The sequence below is a fragment of the Callorhinchus milii genome, unplaced genomic scaffold (genome assembly GCF_018977255.1).
Source record: "Callorhinchus milii isolate IMCB2004 unplaced genomic scaffold, IMCB_Cmil_1.0 Scaffold8, whole genome shotgun sequence".
NCBI lineage: Eukaryota > Metazoa > Chordata > Chondrichthyes > Chimaeriformes > Callorhinchidae > Callorhinchus > Callorhinchus milii.
Genome location: NW_024704749.1, coordinates 2,325,148 through 2,340,486, shown reverse-complemented (window position 1 = coordinate 2,340,486; position 15,339 = coordinate 2,325,148). Strand labels below are relative to the sequence as shown.

The 15,339-nt window shown below is 46.2% G+C and overlaps 1 protein-coding gene across 3 annotated transcripts in view; it reads right to left on the bottom strand.

The window, feature by feature from the left end:
* ypel1 (yippee-like 1) overlaps positions 1 to 14,370 on the bottom strand; it is a 31,881-nt gene extending 17,511 nt beyond the window's left edge. The window contains exon 1 of one of the 3 annotated variants that reach the window (XM_007908610.2): positions 13,612 to 14,370. The gene's annotated coding sequence lies outside the window, so the exon portion shown is untranslated. Of the gene's footprint in view, positions 1 to 6,569; positions 6,798 to 11,821; positions 12,062 to 13,611 lie in introns of those variants that run through there. The other 2 variants (XM_007908611.2, XM_007908612.2) reach the window with 2 other exon arrangements.
* Positions 14,371 to 15,339: the final 969 nt, after the last annotated feature.

The window sequence follows — 15,339 nt, the reverse complement described above, 5'->3', positions numbered from 1 at the left end:
TCACACCACAACTTCAGGCTACAACAACAGTAATCTCCAGGGACAACCAGATTGCAAAGGTGGACCTTCTGCTGATCCAATTATGGAAACCGATTATTTATGAAGCCAGATGAAAACACAGAAGCAGAGCACAATGAGTAGAAGATAGAAATGGAAATTTTCAGCACAAAAGCCAATTTTGCACATATCAATACTTAATAATAATAATCCCTGCAATTGATATAGCGCCTTATCATGTCTTCAAATAAACCTTAAAATGAATTGACTGGATGTTTTGTGAGCAAAATGCAGCAGCCAATTGCGTACAGCAGTTTCCCACAAATAGTCGTGGATTGCGTGACCAATGCTTTTTAAGGAATCATTACCCCGAGAAAAGGAAAAGCGATCCACCAATCGACTAACAACGGAGAGCCTACTTACTGCTAGGTAAGCAAAGGCGTGTGGAGTAAGAAAATTTTTCACCCTGCCAGGAATCAAACTCAGGTCTCTTGCTTGCGAGGCAAGCGCTCTAACCACTGAGCTACAGGACTCATCAATGAATACAATACAACAACAAAATTACATTTGTATAGTGCCTTTCACATCGGGAAGACATCCCAAGGCACTGGACAGACAGAGTTACAGACCCGAGTTGGGGGTAGGGGTGGGGGAGCCTGGAGGCAGGGGGGAAGCAGGGGGATCGAAAGCACGGTCGAAGAGGAGGGTCTTGAGGTGGTATGGGAGAGGGTGAGACGGAGGGGCTGCGGGATGGAGTTCCAGAACGTGGGGGGTAGAGTGGCGGAAGGCCCACCCACCAATAGTGGGGCGAGCAGGGCGGGGAAGTGAAGCAGGTCGGAGCCCGCTGAGTGGAGGGAGCGAACGGGGTAGTAGGGAGTTAGGAGGTCGGAGAGAGCAAGACCGTGGAGAACCTTGAGGTGAGACCAGAATCTTGAACTGTATCCTCTGTGTGATGGGTGTGATAGGGTCGCGGAGCTTAGTGCGGGAGAGAACATGGGCTGCAGGGTTCTAGATGATCTGCAGTTGGTGGAGGGAGGAGTTGGGGAGGTCAACAAGCAATGAGTTTGTCCCTTATAGGTAAAAAGTGCCACCTAATGCAGCACTGAGCCACAAAGAATGGAAGGTTTGATTTTACTGAATCTCAGCTGGGGCAAGGGGAAAATCAGCTGGAGAGGGCGAGAGAAAAAAANGTCAGCCAAGGTTCTCACTCTAGAAATCCTTCTGCAACGCGCACAATCAAAACTCAGCTAATAACCTTCATGGAAGAATCGTGAAATCTCACACATGAATTATAATCACTTGGGTGAGGACCTGAAGGCCGATTGGCACCTGTGGAACCTTACCTCTATGTATGGATCAATTTAGGAGGGGAGGAATTGGAAAAATGGGTGAACGAGTGGCATCAGGCAGAATGCTTTGAATCTTACATCTGTGCATGCACACGTACATATATGTATTTTTTTAAAAAGTCCTATGTGAGCATTGCTATTTGTAAGAATTGTAACATAATATAGTGTTCACTTAAAAAGGATTATTTCCAAAGGTCAACATTTACTGCAACATCTCTGGGCGGTATGGGTCTATTAATCCACATCTACCTAATGCCATCTCATTCCAATCACTTCACTCCAGATGGAGTATAAATAGGATTACTAGCATTCCCGTGGATTCGGAATAGAGCAGATTGTAGAATGCAAACAGGTCACGATAAATAAGAGTTTGGATTCATAAGACCCTACTTTTATCAAAGAAGGAAAATTAGAGCCGCTGATAAATGTTAACCAGAAGAAAGAAAAACAATGTGCATGTGGAATTCTACACAAGACTGAAAAAAAAAACAACCTTGGTATTTCTCTTCCCCCATATTTTCCCAGGAGCAAAAACATAGCCTATTTTCCGGTTATAGCCCACAGGTCAAAGCTCCACCGCCAATGCCTTGAGTTTAATTCAGGAGGCCAGCGACTGAATCCGGAACATCTGGATTTCTATGGCTCAGCACCATATTGAGCAATGCATTTTCCCATTGAGACATTAGAGATTCCAACTGATCCATTATAAATGTCACACAGTCCTTTATGTATTATAATCTCTGCACTCACACATCTTTCCTGGCCCCAAGCCTCAAAAAGGTAACAGGGATGTAATAGAAGTAAGGCAATGAACACTGAACAGTGGTATCAGTATAGAGCCTAGTAAGTGGCTTGCTTGTCTTAAGAAAGAACAGAGTGGAAGCACAGTGAGTGGCCCTTTGCCACTGTACTCAATGCCACCAAAGGGCTATTATCACTTTGTTTCAGCAATAGAAAAACAAACATTCAGCTACAGAGGGCTGTCAGCTCAGCTTCCAATTATTACTCCACCACATGAAATCAGAATGCAATTCTCCATTCATTGCTCCTTCATGGTGTGAACCCGGTCATACTTGAAATAAATAAAAAGCTGTAAACAAGAGAAGAACTCACTGGAACACAGAAGCATTCTGCACTCAACATTACTTGATTGACCACAATTCTTTCCAATGGATTCATTCAGCAAATTCCAGACTCATTACAAATATACAAATTCACAGCACATTACCTTTCAAAAGGCAAATATCTGAATAGGAGCAAACCATATAGGTATGGGGAATGAATAAGTAAATGTGACTGAAACGATTGCTCTTAAAGGAACAAGCACAGACATGGTGGGCCAAATAGTTGTAAATGTCTGTGGTTCTAAATGAGCATTAGTGCTCAGAATAAGTTCATTGCAAATGAATTGCAAGTTCATTATGACAGCAGTATCATTCATTTCATTCAATAAAAATAAGAATCCTTGAATTTGATATAGCGCCTTATCACGTCTTCTAGACGTCTCAAAGCACTTCACAGAATATACTGTAAAGTGAATTGACTGCATTTTTGTGGGCGAAACGCAGCAACCAATTGCGCACAGCAGCGTCCCACAAACAGCCGTGGATTGAAGTGACCAAATTATTATTGTTTTTTTTCTTGAAGGACTATTATCAGGTGTGTGGAGTAAGGAAACTTGCCCAAGGTTTCGCCCGGCCGTGAATCGAACCCAGGTTTCTCGCTTCTGAGGCGAGTGCTCTAACCAGGACTCCACAAAATGGAATTCAAGAACACTGTAAGCAGCAAAAAAAACAGTCTACTTGACTGTGCAAGAACTACCTCAATAAAACTACCTGAAAGTTAAGACTTTAAGTGATTTGAGGCGCTTCCCTTTGTGAAGGGTACTATATAAATGCAACTAGTTGTTGTTGATAGATGTATGAGCATTTTTTTCTGATGAGAGAAATTAGATTCCTTTCTCTCAACCCAACTGGTGAAACTTACCTCTCCACATATACAGCCCATCAAAGCAGCGCAGAGCTGAGCTACCATATACCTGCATAGTTAACAAGTACCATCTAGAAATTGATTGTAGAAATATATTTTTATAAACTAAAACTGAGGTTGCCTTTCATAGAATCAAAGAATATTACAGCACAGAAGGAGGCCATTCAGCCCATCGTGCCTGTGTCAGCTCTTTGGAAGAGCTATCCAATCAAACCCACTCCCCCGCTCTTTCCCCTACCCCTACAAATTTTTCTTTGGTGTCAGTTTGTTTCACATAATATAAATGCTTGAAGATCCAGACTTATAATAATCCTTGCATTTGATATAGCGCTTTGTTTCATTGTTGAGATGTCTTAAAAGCGCTTCACAGAATACAGTATACTATAAAGTAGATTGACGGTACTTTGTGGGCAAAACGCGGCAGCCAATTGCACACAGCAGCATTCCACAAACAACCATGAAGTGAGCGAACAATTTTATTTATGATATGGAGGGATTATTACCCCTGGAAAGTGATCAACATTTTGCAGGTAACATTTTAGTGAGGGGGGGAGGGGGGGGGGGAAAGAGAAGGAAAAAAGGCGCTGCCTGTAATGCCATGCCACCAAACAATGTATTACAGTACAAGTGGGTTTGTATTTGACAACAAAAGTCCCAACATTAAACTTCTTATGCACACCATCTTGATTCACGTGGTACAGAACTGAAATTGGAGGATCACACCACTTCATTCAATCATAAAAGAATAGAGAATCACCCAATAATGATTATTTTTTCTTTAATTCTCCCCTCCAAAATAGCCACTTGTCATGTGTGCCCTAAACAGTGAGAGTTTTCAGATACTCTACCTGTGCAAAACTGCCAATCCCAATATTGTTTGCATCTAATGACCACATTTGGCAAAGGTTTATCACATGTGGTCAAAGCACAAAGAAGTTTGAAAGGCGATCTAATAAAGGTCTTTAAGAGGACTTTTGATAGTCAAGAGTGAAAATATTTCTACTCGCCGTGAGTCAGACTAGAGGGTAACAATTTAAGACAGCAATCAAGCAATCGGGGAGGTTAGGAGAATATTTTTCATGCATGGATAGGATATGGAATGCCCTACTGGAGCAGTGGTTGAGGCAGAATCCAGATTAGCTTTCAAAAGGGAACTAGATAGATATCAAAAAGGAGTAATCTATAAGGTATGGACAAAGAACATGTAAATGGGACTGAAAGGATTTCTATTTGAAAGAGCAACACAGGCCAAATGGCCTATCCTGTAAATTTCTATGGTTCTAATGTATACTGTAAGATGGCATCACTGGATGGTGAATAGAACACTACATGTCTACCTTGGAGAGCTAAATTCTCTCTAGTAACCCTATCCTGGCTGAGATCACCTCACAGTGCACAGACGTGGGGTTAAAGCTAAAATGGAAAAAAAATTACAATGCTCCTCTCACCCCCAGCCCCCCCCCCACCGCCCCATTGCCCTGGCTTGAAGCACAAAACCATGGGGGGGGGCGGGAAGAGTAATAAGAAAAAAACAGGCAAGAATTTATTTTAATGGCCAGGAAGGAACATTAAACTGAGTCATACATTTAAAACACAATGTTGCATTTGGATGTGTATGGAAAACACACACATACATACACTAGAATCTCGACTGCAAGGTAAATCATCACAAGGCAGTAATCTCCCCTTTATTGCAAATGCAGTACTAAAAAATTATCACCAAATTATTTGACAATACAGCACCACGTCTACACAAACCAGCTCCATGGTGAGCAACACTGCTGTTCCAGGTTCCAGTCGGTCATAACAAGTCACCATCATGTGACTCCTTCACACACATACATGAAGACTGCACCATCAGCCAAGTTGTGTCACAGCTATGAGCAGATTATGACCTAAACTGCATCATAATTTATACCAAATTTGTAGCAAGAGGCTGAGGTGAGTAACAGAATGGAAGATGTTACAAGGACAGACAATTTGAGCTTAAAAGGACAGCCTTCCTCCTATACAAACCAGATTTGGTCCATTTAGATATAATCAGACTACAAATTTATACATATATATACACACACACACGCACCCCACACCACCAGGCTTCCCCATTTCAAAGAGTTAATTTGACATTACAGGATGTAAACTGACATTACAGGATGTGAACTGACATTACAAAGGAAACTTACTTCTGCTGGAGAATGCAGATCCTCCATTTTATATTAGACTCCAATAAATCGAGCATTACCTAAACTGAGAGGCACGAATAGCTCAGTTGCTGCTACATCATTCACTTATGACTGATTTTGTTCTATCCAAAGAAAAAGTCTTCTATACCACATTTACAACAATCCAGGATTTTCAGTAATTGTGATTTACTCACCTCTGTGTAAAACTTGAACCAAGTGGCTCACACAATAGATCAGAAGTTAAAGGCCTCACCCAACATGTTACCGAGCCACAGAGACCAGAACGATCTCATGTTCAATCTGTGAGGATGGGTCAACTCAGCCCGAGCATCAGTTAGGGAAGTGGGCACAGAAAGGACTACAGAGCCAAGCCTCTGGCTCCTAATCAGTATTCAGTGACCGCTGTTCAAAACACTATTTGTGGATTCAGGGTTAAAAGAAATTCAGTTTGGCTGTAATGCCCCAGTCTGTCTGCCACTTGAATGAGGATCAGAAAGCGGTCAGTGCCCATGAATACCCAAGCACAATCCACCGTTAGGAGTGAGGGACAAGAAAATGAGGATGAAATAGAAGGGCAACATGAAGCAGAGTAATGACAAACATAGGCGTCTGGACATCATTGGTATGGGCTAAATCAAGGGCCTACCTCTCTTCATTTGTCCCAATTCTATTTCTACTTTACCATCCCATAATTCTATGGAAGTCTGTGGAGTCCTGTAGCTCAGTGGTTAGAGCACTTGCCTTGCAAGCGAGACACCTGGGTTCAATTCCAGGCAGGGTGAAACCTTGGGCAAGTTTCCTTACTACACACCTAATAATAACCCCTCCAAACCAATAATAAATTGGTCATTTTCAATCCACGACTGTTTGTGGGAAACCGCTGTGCGCAATTGGCTGCCACGTTTCGCCCACAAATATACTGTCAATTCACTTTACAGCGTATTCTGTGAAGCCCTTTGAGATGCCTAGAAGACATGAAAAGCACTATATCAAACGCAAGAATTATTATTATTATTCTAAACTGGTGACCATAAATTAGACAACACCATACCAGCAAACCACAATCCTTCAATGTAAATAGAGCTCTGCCTTTGTCCTACAGGTGCAGATTGGAAACTTTGATTCCAAGGTTTTTGATACAGTCAGTCCACTCATTATTTATAACTCTGGACGCATTTTAACAAAGTCTGAAATAAAATACACAAGTCAAAGAACATGTGAAAGTGAAAGAGTAACATCAAAAATCACGCACACATCATGAAGACCCAGGTGGAGAATTGTAAACTGAACGGAAGATGCTCACAATCTATGAACAGATTTCCTGTTGCCAAAACAGATGACAAACATTCAGGTAAAAGTGGACAAGTACCAATCACAGGCAGCCACTGACACATCCAAACCACTGGATCTACCCAACCACCCAAGTAAAACCCAGTATTAAAGCAGCTTTAGATGATCCATGGGTGTGCTAACTTCCATCAGTGGCATTCATAGTCATCAATAATTTCACCAGATGGATGTCAGTCCATCTAATCAATGCACCTCTAAAACCAAACCAAGGGAACAATTTACCAATGAAGTATTGTATTGGGTCAGTGACAAACTACAGTTAACAGTAATCCAATACAGTTGATAGGATAGTGGGGTGGGTGTTTTGGAAGGATGAGGTCAAGTGGTCTGAAATGACTTCTTCCAGACCAATGTTGAATAATAGTCTGAGCCAATAAAAAAAGTGTGACTGTAGTTTTTCTATGGATTGCACCACAAACACCCCCTTCCGCTACAAACCCGCTATCAGTCTCTGGCCCATGAGCCTCCTGGCTGTATACCTGACGTCAATGTAGGCGGGCAGCTCCAGATGCACAACGCGGCAAATGGGCTTCATTCGGAGGTCCCTCTGTTGTGATTACCTGTGTGTCTGTTTGTTTGTATGCAAGTGTGTATAACTGTCTGTATTTGCGTCCTCCTATATGCATTTGTGAGCATCTGTGTGTGTCTCTCTCTGTTTGTGAGTGCCTATGTCTGTGTGAGTATGTCTGTCTCCCTCTCCTCGTCTGTGGTTGTACCTGTGTGTCTCTTTATTTGTGTGAGTCTCTCTATGTGAGTATGCATCGCCCTCTGAGAATGTGTCTCTGTGTGTCTGAGTGTGTGTGTTTCTCAGTCTGTGTCTCTGAGTGTGTGTGTGTCTCTGTGTGTGCATCTCTCTTTGTGTACGTGTGTCTCTCTCTGTGTCTCTGAGTGTGTCTCTCTAGGTCTGAGAGTTCCTGTAGTTTTGCTGGTGTCGTCCCCATCCCCCCAAAAAGTCACCCAGTTTTTGTTAAAGAAGCAATTTAATATGTTTTTTGCAACAATCTAATGTGTTATTTCCTCCGGTTTAATTTTTATCAATAAAGTGAAAAAATGCATGTTGGCAGTAAAATGTACTTCAAGAGCACCAATCAATTCCCTACCATTTTCTGCAAAACTCATCAAAAATGTTCCAACAGAATTGCCAAATCTCCCTCCAATTTTTGGCAAATATTTCCACACTTTTCTATTAATAATAATAATCCTTGCATTTGATATAGCGCTTTTTATGGCTTCAAAATGTCTCACAGAATAGACTGTAAAGTGAATTGACTATATATTTGTGGGCGAAATGCGGCAGCCAATTGCGCACAGCAGTGTCCCATAAACAGTCGTCGATTGAAATTATTGTTTTTTTTGAGGGATTATTATCAGGCGTGTGGAGTAAGGTAACTTGCTCAAGGTTTCACCCTGCCGGGAATTGAACCCAGGTCTCTTGATTGGCCCAGATAATAGCTAATATAGCCTTACTCTATCACTGCAAGCCACTCCTCACTTAGTCTGGTGTCTCTTCCAATGTAAAGTTGCACAATATTTTATTAACTCAATTGTGTGCAATGTACACAAAATTAACTGACCATTGTATAAATGTAATCCAGAAATTCAAATATCTACCCATTCCCCAGAATAAATGAACAATAATTGAGGCAAGTTCAGCGTCCACTGGGATAGCAAAGGAAACAGAACAAACACAACTAGACCAAACAATCCAACTTATTTATTTAGAAACTTTGACCCCTACCTACATTACAACACCAACATTTTTTTTGGGGGGTGAAGCAGAAGCCAAAACACTTCTCAAATTAATTGTGTGCACACTCAAACACGCACACCCACTTGGATTTCTACCACGTGGAAAGAACAATGCACAGTTTGTAAATCTCTGTGCCTCGCACTTAAAATCAGTTAGTAACTCAACGCAACAAAAATACAGAAGATACTTGAGCAATATTTCACACTAAGTAATTAGATTTCAAAAGCACGTTAGCAATCCTGAATGAGGCTCACTGAAAAGCTCAAAATGTAGATCAGCAGCAGGGATGTGCTGATATACTTTAATAAAGTGCAAACAGGGTCTATGCTTCACTGATTTGCATCACACACCCCACCCTTCTCTGTGTTACTGAACCCAGCCCAATAAAATAAGAATATATTAACAGGACCAGGAGGTACAGTGGAAAACACATCGTTTTCACTTCTGTAATCTGGGTTTAAATTAAATTCAGAGAAAGGGAGGAAAAAAAATATCGGTCTCTGACTCTCTGGAGTTGTATGTGGCCTACACCAGTGGATGCAGATACGCATCATAGAGCTGGACATAATTCAGCAGGAACTGGCAGCCCCTATTATAAGACCACAAAGGATGAGTGGAAAGGGCACACTGGTGCATCAATAACATTGGGATTATGCCACGCTGTTGGCACAGAAATCTATACCCAACCATTACACAACGGTTGGAGGATACTGCAAAAATCTAGATTATACCCTGCATTTACTGCACAAAAAAATCCAATTATAATAAATTTAAATCTAAGAGAAAACCAATAAAAACTGACAGTAATATCTAGAGGCTAAAAACTACCTGTACTAATCACCAATGCCTGAAGCACCAAGCGAGAAGACCACAAATTAAGAGATTACAAGAGTATTCACAATTTGATTTTTTGATTTTTCAGCCAAAAAAACAATTTCAGATTTTGTTCCCAGCCAAGATGTGTTTATTTACAACACAACAAACAGCACCGCAACCAGCAACCAGATTCTCAGTTCCTCCACTGGAATTCTTAACCAATCCAATCTCTCGTGGTCTCCCATCGATTCATCCTCACAAAACGTGCTCAGTTTCTCTCCAGCTTAGAATTACACCCATGCTGATTTTCACTCAAAAATAAGCACTCAATTTCCTCACTTATTTCAAATAAAATCTGGCCAATTCTGGGAATGAAAGAAAACCAATTGTCATAATACATTATGGAAATGCACACACACCTGTTATGCAGAATTCAAAGATCCCATGTTGCTATTCAATAGAGAAAGGTGTTTCCCAGTATCCTGGCCAATAAAATTAGTCATTCACCTCAGGGTTGTTTGCGGGAATATTAGCTGAGGCATTAATCTACACAAAGTTATGACACCTCTCAGTAAAAATTCTATGAGGCTCTTTAATTTCTTGACAAGGCAATTATCAAATGCAAGAATTATTATAAACCATTCCAAGCTGCAAAAGAAAGCAATAATGTGGAAGTCACTCTGAACATTCAGAATACTAAAGCAACAACAACACAATTACATCTGTATAGCGCCTTTCACGTCGGGAGGACGTCCCAAGCCTCAATGGCTATTCAATGGAGTTCACGATGACTGAAGTTTTGCACGTTCTACTCCAAGCAACTCAATCTTATAGGAAAAAAAGGGGTTTAGGTTCAGGAATACCTTGTGTTAAAGAGGCAAGAAGAAACATTTTCACATGGAGAGCCACAGTTATTGGGACTGAATCCATAATATTTAAAGACAGAATTGGATAACTATTTCAAGAGTAACAATATGAAAGAATGTGGGGGGAGAGAAAGCCACTGAATTGGGATTGGAGCCGTTGTTTCGGGGGGGGGGGGGGGGGGACGACGACAGGCACTGGCACAGACTGGATGGTTTAAATTGCCTTTTCTGCTATGATTTCTATAATTCTATTTTGATGAATAGGGCAGGGTATGAAGAACAGTAGACTCAGTAAGTAAGTTCATGCTGGAATTGACTGTTACAAAGTTAAGGGAATAATTCATTTGAAATTAGTGTCTCATCGTTTCAATTTTTTTTTAAAAAACTTGCTCTTGCAGTTTTGAATTTTGCACCAGTTAAAGCGAACCCCGAGATCTCAGCAACAAAGGGCACCAGTTTGGAAGACTCCCCCTTCCTCCTCGTTTGCACAACACGGGGGCGACACCGATCACAAATGCAAATTTTAATCAAACAGTTCTCGAAATCCCACCGTCACACCCTCCGAGAGGAGACCGGTCACCCGGGGTGTAACACCACGGCAGCAGCAGCAGCATTTGACCTGGACCGCCTCCGCCCTCCACGGGCAACACACAAAAAAAAAGAACCGTCAGAAAAGGTACGGTTTGGATCACCGGGAACCACTATCACCGTATGGAGGAGGAGGAGGAGGAGGAGGAGAAAACAAACGCTTAAGCAGCTGCGTTTCTCGCCCCCGCATCAAATGCAAAACAAAATGTATTTTGCACACACACACACACAGACACACACACAGACAGACAGACAGACAGACAGACACACACACACAGACACACACACAGACACACACACAGACACACACACAGACAGACACACACACAGACAGACACACACACACACACACACACACACAGACAGACACACACACAGACAGACACACACACAGACAGACACACACACAGACAGACACACAGACAGACAGACACACAGACAGACAGACAGACAGACAGACAGACACACAGACACACACACAGACACACACACAGACACACAGACACACAGACAGACACACACACAGACAGACACACACACAGACAGACACACACACACAGACAGACACACACACACAGACAGACACACACACAGACAGACACACACACAGACAGACACACACACAGACAGACACACACACAGACAGACACACACACAGACAGACACACACACACAGACAGACACACACACAGACAGACACACACAGACAGACACACACACAGACAGACACACACAGACACACACAGACACACACACACACAGACACACACACACACAGACACACACACACACAGACACACACACAGACAGACACACACACAGACAGACACACACACAGACAGACACACACACAGACAGACACACAGACAGACAGACACACAGACAGACCCAGACAGACACACACACAGACAGACAACACAGGGCGATATAGACCTGCAGGCGGTCTGACCGCACCAGCCCCGTGATGACGTCAGGCTGCTCCATGATGGACAGCTGCCGGGCCCGGGGCCGCACTCGGAGCCTGATCCCGGGCAGGAAACATCACAGTGACCGGGGACCGCGAGTGACCGCCCTCGGGTGCTCGTCTGTCGGCCGCGGGGACAAGGATCGGAACGGGATCGCTGGCCCCGGTTCCCAGGCTGTGTGCCGCTCGGAGCTCGCGGCGCCACCGCCACCGCCGCCGCCACAACAACAACCTTCCCGAGCAGAGGGGGCCGGTCCTCGGGCCGCCCGCAACCAATGGCTGCGGAGCGGAGCGGAGCGGGACCGCCTCCGCCAGTGTGCAGCGAGTCCCAATCACTGCCCCCCAGCGACCTGCCCAACCGGGATGGTCACAGCTGTTTTCGAAGCCCAGACATCACTTCCGTGTAAACACTCTCGGCGAAGCGAAAGGAAAATAAAGGGAACGAACGCACACAGCGAATTCGCTGCCGCTGCACATGGGGTCGGTCGTATGCGACTCGTACACCCCCATTGCAAAGCACACACCGCTGTGCTGTGCAACCGCACTCTGCGCCAACACATCGTGCATACGGACCCCATACTTTGCAAATACAGACTGTAAATAAACAGACATACATATGCCACTGCCTCAAAATAGTGTGGCTGTGCGCGCGGACCCTCTGCACTTGTCAATATAGTACTCCAGACCGCACAACCTGCAGCTGGAGATCAGACCTTTTGCACATAACCAACTACGCCACTCCTCGAGGCAAATGCGTATCACCAAAACACAATCCGCCGCTCCTGACCCATTAAAATAGTGAGCGCACTGCGCGACCGAACCGTTTCGGGAACCTCACGAAGGCGCGAGTTCTCCTGACGAACGTCCGACGTATTTATGTTACAAAACCACCGGCGACATACCGTTTAATTCATTCCGAAGTAATGCAGCAACCTTTCGGGAAAATTCGGATTGTAAACACGAAGGCCAGTGCAAGTATGCACGTCCGATTGCTGCAATACATCGTGTGCAACCCCGGATATCATACCCGCAAACCTGCGCATAAACCCGTGTGTAGTGGGTAACAATGTTATCGCAAACAAGCGATAAGGGCGATAGCATGGATATAAACATCACCAACACTCAGGCCTGCAACCTGGGTTGGTCATGAATATGTAGAAGGGGGGGTGGGGGTGGGGGGGGAAGAAAAAGATTTGAAATAAATGTCTGAACTAGTCATGTACTGGATTGGTGCTTCGCAGAACGCAACGAGCCGAGGAAATGAGTGGGTGATAACAGCCACTGCGCCACGAAGCACCAACAAACAACCACACTCCACTGGGTTCAGGATCTTCCTTCGTCCATTCATTCTTATTTTGATTCCACCCGAGCGACCCCCGCCCCAGTCTTTCGAGGTTCAAGATTTCCCATTCCCTCAATCCACACTCCCCCCCGCCCGCCTTTCTGGAGATGGTTGTATATATATATACACACATACACAGACGTATATATATATAGGTCTTTAAATGAAAGCGATATTGTTTACATTGGACTCCGCAAACTGCGTGCTGTTTTATTTTACCGAGAGGTAATCCTGATACATAATTCCAGGAGAGACTGGGGATGGTCCTACCACCAGCCCGAGTCATACCCCACAGACTCCGAGGCTGCAGGACAGCGGTTCCTCTCTCTCTCTCTCTCTCCAGACCTTTCCTCGCACGCTCCGTATTTCTCTGATCGTTTTCCCGTCTCCAATTTGCTCGGTCCTTCCCGTCCTTACCGTGGGCTCGGAGCGTTCGGTCCCGGGCAGCGTCAGGGGCTCTCGCTGCCTGACTCTCCCCCACACTCTCCCTCTCTCCCCGGCGGGCGGCTCTGATACAATCTCCGGGTATCGCTCTGGACGATCGGCTATCGCCGCCGCTCAGCCCGCGGCTCCCCAGCTCTGTGTGTCTGGGCTGCGAGGCCGGTGTGTTCGAGCCAGTTTCTCCCCGTGGTGGTGTTGTTGTTGTTGTTGTTGGAGCCCCGCTCGGTGTCGCCGCCGTTACCCCCGGGGGCAGCGCTGGCTGCTGTGGCTCCCAGGCCGGCCGTGGCTCGCTCCAGTCTCGGTTCGGCTGGACGGTCTGCCTTTTGTTCGTGTGCTGCTCGCTTCCCCGTGGTTCCGGATTATTTATTCAACGTTATATCCGTTCTCCGCCGAGTGGCTGCTCCCTGTTCGGGTCTCTCCCCTCACGGGCTGTTCGTGCTGCTCCCGCCGCCGACCGCCTTTTTTTTTCTTTCTCTCTCCCCTCCGTCCTTCCTCCGGGTCCCTCCCGGCTCGGCCCGGTGCTGCGGGGTCTTGGCTCGCTGCTGGGGGGTGGGGGGAAGGGGGGGGTTCAGCCGTTCACGGCGACGGGGGCGTCTGCAGTTGCTGTGGGTGGTGAGGGGGGGGCGCGGGGATTAGGGGAGAGATCCCGATATTGCCTGAGCTCGATGCTGAGGGGGAGGGAGGAGGTGTGTGTGTGTGGGGTCTATGTGGCTGAGGAGGTGGGCCGGCGGTCTCGGTGTGGCCGAGCTCGGTGGGTGGGTGGGGGTCTCTGTGTGGCCGAGCTCGGTACTGAGGGGATTGTGACCGGGGGTGGGAGGGGGGGGGGTCTGTCCGGTCGGCCGCGCTGCTGCTCTGGTGTCTGTTATTGTTCTGCGCCTCGCGTTCCGCTGTGCGTCCCCGAGCGGCCAATGAACAGCGAGCGGCGCCCCCCCGCCCCCCCCCCGAGTGTTTGTGTTTGAAGCGGGAGCGCGAGAGCAGCACGTGGTGGGGGCGCGCGGAGGGCGAGCGAGCGCGCGCGCGCGCGCCCCCCCCCCCCACTACCACCACCAACCGCCGCTCGTTCCATTGATTCACAATACAAAACCTCTCGTAGGCTGCGCGCGCATCGCGTTCCTTTGCCCCCGTCCGTCAACACGCACGCACGCACGCACACCCGGGGCAGAGAGCGCATGCGCGCCGCGCAGAGCACGCGCGGCACAGGTGGTCACCAGTCATAACAAAGGGCGCGCGCGCACACACGTGGCACACTGGGTCCGGGGGGGGGCGTGGCGTGGGAAGATCACGTGGTACACGCCTTATAGAGGGAGGACGATCTGGCAGCCGGTCTACAGGGGGCGGCAGTGCGCTCCCTCTCTGTGGAGGGGACGGCGGTGACTCGGTGTGTGTGTGTGTGTGGGTGTGTGTGGGGTTTGGAAAACATGTCTGAGTTGAGGTAATGGCTCTGCAATCAAGAACAGCAGCGCCAGGAGGTCAGGAGGTTCACGCTGTTACAATATTAATGACAATAATCCCAGCATTGGATACAGCGCCTCATCACATCCTCGAGACGTCGCCAAGCGCTTCGCTGGACGACATGCCGTGAAGTGTAGTGACTGTGTGTTTTGTAGCAGCCGACGGCGCGCAGCAGCGTCCCCACAGACGGCTGCGGATTGAGCGACTAATTTATTATCAAAGGGATTATTAGCCCCGGAGCAGCGCTCTTCT